Raw genomic sequence first — 5,878 nt, 5'->3', positions numbered from 1 at the left:
ACTTGCGTTGATTTTTCTTTGAAGTGGAAAGAGTGATGCATCAAAATAGAGATAAGTATTTCCTTCAGTTAAGAACCAAGGTATCAATCGAGTAAGAGGCACAAGCAAGTCTCCAATCTATGCACCTGCACAAACTAACAAACACTTGCACTCAACGCGAAAAATGGGTTGTCAATCCCTTCACTGTCTCGACCAAGAGTGAGATCTAATAGAGATATGTATAAAAGATAAATAAAAAAGGCAAACTAAAATAAATCTAAATAAATTGCAATAAGATATTTTTGGGTTTCTTGGTTTAAAGATCTGAAAATATATGATGAAAAATAGACCCGGGGGGCATAGGTTTCACTAGAGGCTTCTCTCTTCAAAAAAACATACGGTGGGTAAACAAATTACTGTCGAGCAATTGATTGAAAAGCGCAAAGTTATGACGATATCCAAGGCAATTATTATGAATATAGGCATCATGTCCGTGTCAAGTAGACCGACTCCTGCCTGCATCTACTACTATTATTCCACACATCGATCGCTATCCAGCATGCATATAGAGTATTAAGTTTATAAGAACGGAGTAACGCCTTAAGTAAGATGACATGATGTAGAGGGATAAACTCAAGCAATATGATGAAAACCCAATTTTTTTACCCTTGATGGCAACAATACAATACGTGCCTCGCTACCCCCGACTTTGTCACCGGGTGAGGACACCGCAAGGTTGAACCCAAAACTAGGCACCTCTCCCATTGCAAGAAGAACAAATCTAGTTGGCCAAACCAAACCGACAATTCGAAGAGAAATACAAAGATATTTAATCATGCATAAAAGAGTTCAGAAAAGACTCAAATAATATTCACAGGTAATCTGATCATAAATCCACAATTCATCGGATCTCGATAAACACACCGCAAAAAAATATTACATCGGATAGAACTCCAAGAACATCAAGGAGAACATGGTATTGAAGATCATAGAGAGAGAAGAAGCCATCTAACTACTAGCTATGGACCCGTAGGTCTGTGGTAAACTACTCACGCTTCAACGGAAGGGCGACAGAGTTGATGTAGATGCCCTCCATGATCGAATCCCCCTTCGGCAGAGTGCCGAAAAAGGCCCCAAGATGGGATCTCACGGGAATAGAGGCTTGCGGCAACGTAAAAGTATTTTGGTGGACCCTTCTATTGGTTTGGGAATATTTGAGAATTTATAGCGCAAGAATTAGGGTTGGGTGACTCCCGAAGGGCCCACAAGGTAGGGATCAGGTGCCCCCCCTAGGGCGCGGCCTGAGAGCTTGTGGGTCCCTCTGGACTCTTCTGGCCCCCTCTCCAAGCTTTGTGGATGTCTTCTGGTCCAAGAAAAATCATCGCGAAAGTTTTATTGCGTTTGACTCCGTTTGATATTCCATTTCTGTAAAACTCAAAAACAATGAAAAAACAGAAACTGGCACTGGGCTCTAGGTTAATAGGTTAGTCCAAAAATAATATTAAATAGCATATTAATGCATATAAAACATCCAAAACAGATAATATAATATCATGAAACAATAAAAAATTATAGATACGTTGGAGACGTGTCAAGCATCCCCAAGCTTAATCCCTACTCGTCCTTGTGTAGGTAAATGATAAAAACAGAATTTTTGATGTGGAATGCTACCTAACATATTTATCCATGTAATTTTCTTTATTGTGGCTTGAATATTCAGATCCATAAGATTCAAAACAAAAGTTTAATATTGACATAAAAACAATAATACTTCAAGCATACTAATAAAGCAATCATGTCTTCTCAAAATAACATGGCCAAAGAAAGTTACCCCTACAAAATCATATAGTCTGGCTATGCTTCATCTTCATCACACAAAGTATTTTATCATGCACAACCTCGATGACAAGCCAAGCAATTGTTTCATACTTTTTACGTTCTCAAACCTTTTCAACTTTCACGCAATACATGAGCGTGAGCCATGGATATAACACTATAGGTGGAATAGAATATGGTGGTTGTGGTTAAGACAAAAAAGAAGGAGAAAGTCTCACATCAACTAGGCGTATTAACGGGCTATGGAGATGCCCATCAATAGATATCGATGTGAGTGAGTAGGGATTACCATGCAACGGATGCACTAGAGACATAAGTGTATGAAAGCTCAAAAAGAAACTAAGTGGGTGTGCATCCAACTTGCTTGCTCACAAAGACCTAGGGAAATTTGAGGAAGCCCATCATTAGAATATACAAGCCAAGTTCTATAATGTAAAATTACCACTAGTATATGAAAGTGACAAAATAAGAACATGGTGCTACTTTGAAGCACAAGTGTGGAAAAAGGATAATAACATTGTCCCTTCTCTCTTTTCTCTCATTTTTTTGGTGGGCTTCTTTGGCCTATTTTATTATTTTTGGCTTCTTTGGCCTCTTTTATTTTTATAAAGTCCGGAGACTCATCCCAACTTGTGAGGGAATCATAACTTCCATCATCCGTTCCTCGACAATGCTCTAATAATGATGATCATCACACTTTTATTTACTTACAACTCAAGAATTACAAATCGATATTAGAACAAAATATGACTCTATATGAATGCCTCCGGTGGTGTACCGGGATGTGCAATGATCAAGAGTGACATGTATAGAAAATATGAATGGTGACCTTTCCACAAATACTATGCCGACTACATGATCATGCAAAGCAATATGACAATGATGGTGCGTGTCATAATAAAACTGTTGGGAAACGTAGCATGCAATTTCAAAAAAATTCCTACGCTCACGCAAGATCTATCTAGGAGATGCATAGCAACGACAGGGGGAGAGTGTGTCCATGTACCCTCGTAGACCGAAAGCGGAAGCGTTTGACAACGCATTTGATGTAGTCGAACTTCTTCTAGCTTCGACCGATCAAGTACCGAATGTACGACACCTCCGAGTTCTGCACACGTTCAGCACGATGACGTCCCTCGCCTTATTGATCCAACAAGGTATCAAGGAAGTAGATGAGTTCCATCAGCACACCGGTGTGGTGACGGTGATGGTGAAGTGATTCTCGCAGGGCTTAGCCTAAGCACTGCAAAACTATGACCAGGGGAGTAAACTGTGGAGGGGGGCGCCACACACGGCTAACGATTGTTGTTGTGTGTTCTAGGCGCCCCCTCTGTAACGCCCTCGATGCGGCTATATCTCCCACGTGTCGAAGCACGACTTAGAGGCATAACCGCAATGCAAGCTATGTCGCAAGTGAGGTAATCTTCACAACAACCCATGTAATACAATAAGGGGAAAAGGATACATAGTTGGCTCGAATGTGCTGACAAATCCCGATAGGAGCTGCACATATCTCGTTCTCAGGGCACACTCAGATTGTCTAAACTTCCGGTAGGCCAGCCCAGAGTTGCCCCTGGTGGCCACCGGCGGCTGACGAGGTGGACCAACACTCAGAGGAGCACTGGCCCGGGGGTGGGGGGGGGGGTTAAATAAGATGACCCTTGGGCTCCGGAAAGCCAAGGGAAAAAGAGGCTAGGTGGCAAATGGTAAAACCAAGGTTGGGCATTGCTGGAGGAGTTTTAATCAAGGCAAACTGTCAAGGGGTTCCCATTATCACCCAACCGCGTAAGGAACGCAAAATCCGGCAACATAACACCGATATGACGGAAACTAGGGCGGCAAGAGTGGAACAAAACACCGGGCATAAGGCCGAGCCTTCCACCCTTTACCAAGTATATAGATGCATTAATTAAATAAGAGATATTGTGATATCCCAACAAAATATCCATGTTCCAACAAGGAACAAACTTCAATCTTCACCTACAACTAACAACGCTATAAGAGGGGCTGAGCAAAGTGGTAACTTAGCCAAACAATGGTTTGCTAGGACAAGGTGGGTTAGGGGCTTGGCTTAACGATATGGGAGGCATGATAAGAAAGTGGTAGGTATCGCAGCATAGGCATAGCAAAAGAGCGAGCAACTAGCAAGCAAAGATAGAAGTGATTTCGAGGGTATGGTCATCTTGCCTGAAATCCCGCAAGGAAGAAGAACGAGTCCATGAAGAAGACAAACAGACGTAGTAGAACGGTTCCTCACAACGCGACGTTATCGGAACCAACCCGAAGAAACAACACCGGAAAGGAGCAAACAACATAGTAAACAACCAACACATCAACATGGCATGATGCACAATCGAGTATGATGCATGTCCGGTTTAATGAAGCATGGCATGGCAAAGTGCACAAGCAATTCTACGAATTAAGTGGAGCTCAATATGCAACGAGTTGCATATTAATGAAACACCACGTGACTTATTTAGTTCTCTCTCGTTTATGTACCCAACAAGATTAAATGTTGTTAGCATGGCAAGAGGTGAAACATGATGAAACTATCTAATCAAGGCAAGTTTAAATGAGGCTGGAACAACAAAACAACAAGTCTGGAAACTCCTCATATGCATATATTAGGTTTGGTACTGTTCTTCCCTAAACATAATTTTAGAGTTAATAAACATGCAAAACAAGTACACCATGTTAAACTAGGCATTTTTATACCCCATTTACATATAAAGATTATTTAAAACCGAGCTACGGTTATTTAGTTATGAATTAAATCATTTTAACATGGCAATAAGGCAAATAAATGCACACAGTAGTTTAAACATTTTAAACATGGTTAAAAGTTGGATATTATGAAACTAGACACAATTCTAAGCATTTTTCATATATAAATTGTTTTAATCCGATGCACGGTTTGTGAATTATTGATGCATGAACAAAGAGGGTTTTTCTGCAAAACTGGCAGTCTCTAGATAATGTCTAAATTCGCATGCAAGGAAAAAACACATCACGGGCTGAAACTACTGGGCGCAGGACATCAGCAGTAGCAGAATCGGGCCAAGCCCAAGTAGGAACAGAGGAGGGGCATTGGGGATCTGTTCACCATGGGCCAAGGCCCGGTCGGTGGAGAGGGAGGCCGGCAGGGGGCGACGCTGGGCCTTGGAGGTCGCGGTCAACGAGCGGCTCTACTGAGCGAGCTGCTGCTGCTTGTTACTGAAGAACGAAGAACAGAAGCAGTAGCAGTTTCATGGCGATGCAGAAAACGGGCAGAGGCGCGATGCAGAGGCAGGGACCAGCGGGCGCGACAGATCTGGGCAGTCCGAGGGTCAGGGAAGCGGTTCCCGGCGACGAGGAACTCCGGCGGTGCCACTGCTCGATGGAGCGAAGCAGGCAGCAGCGGGATCGTGCGGGCGAAGCAGAGGACGGCATCGAGCTCGTTCCCGAGCAGAGGACGACGGCGGTCTCGGCGCGAGCTCCCGGCGACGAGGTGTGATGTAGGGGAGGCAGACGAGGCGGCGGGGAAGGCCGGGACTGCAAGGGCGCGAAGACGACGACAACAACGCGGTCGGCGAGCAGGGGAGGCCATGGCGTGGTGCTTGCCTCCTGCAGTTTCTTGAAGAGGACAGAGAGCAGATGAGAGAGGGAACCAGAGGAAGGAGAGAAAGGGAACCAGGGCAGCGCTCACTGAGACGGCGACGGTGGACATGCTCGGGACCCTCCTGGTCCAGATCGAGCGAGGCAGGAGGACTCGGGCTGTAGCCATGGCGCGGGAAGCAACTGTAGGGAAAAGACAAGGAGAGAGATGGCGTGAGCGAGCGAGAGAGAGACAGGGGAAAAAGGAGGATGGAAAGGAAAATAGAGGCGACGGTCCTGCTGGTTGTCAGCGAGGAGCGGCTCGGGAGGCCTCGGGCACGAGGAGCGGGGCTGGCTCTATGGTTGGTGGGAAGGATCGATGGCGAGAAGTGGCTGGCGCTGGTTGACTCCGGTTGAATCGGGAGAAAATCCAAAGGAGGAAGGAGGTTGGTCAGGTGGTTCGAATGGATCGGGCAAGATCCCGAGGCTG

General features: G+C 44.8%; 1 pseudogene; it reads right to left on the bottom strand.

Annotated features, from left to right (window-relative positions):
• Positions 1-5,060: 5,060 nt before the first annotated feature.
• On the bottom strand, positions 5,061-5,578 carry LOC147985887 (uncharacterized; annotated as a pseudogene).
• Between the last annotated feature and the right edge of the window lie 300 nt (positions 5,579-5,878).

This window comes from Triticum urartu, chromosome 2A (genome assembly GCF_056163025.1).
Source record: "Triticum urartu cultivar PI428250 chromosome 2A, HENAU_Tu73, whole genome shotgun sequence".
NCBI classification, from domain to species: domain Eukaryota; kingdom Viridiplantae; phylum Streptophyta; class Magnoliopsida; order Poales; family Poaceae; genus Triticum; species Triticum urartu.
The sequence above is the reverse complement of the archived record's forward strand: the minus strand, read 5'-3'. Positions and strand labels throughout refer to the sequence as shown.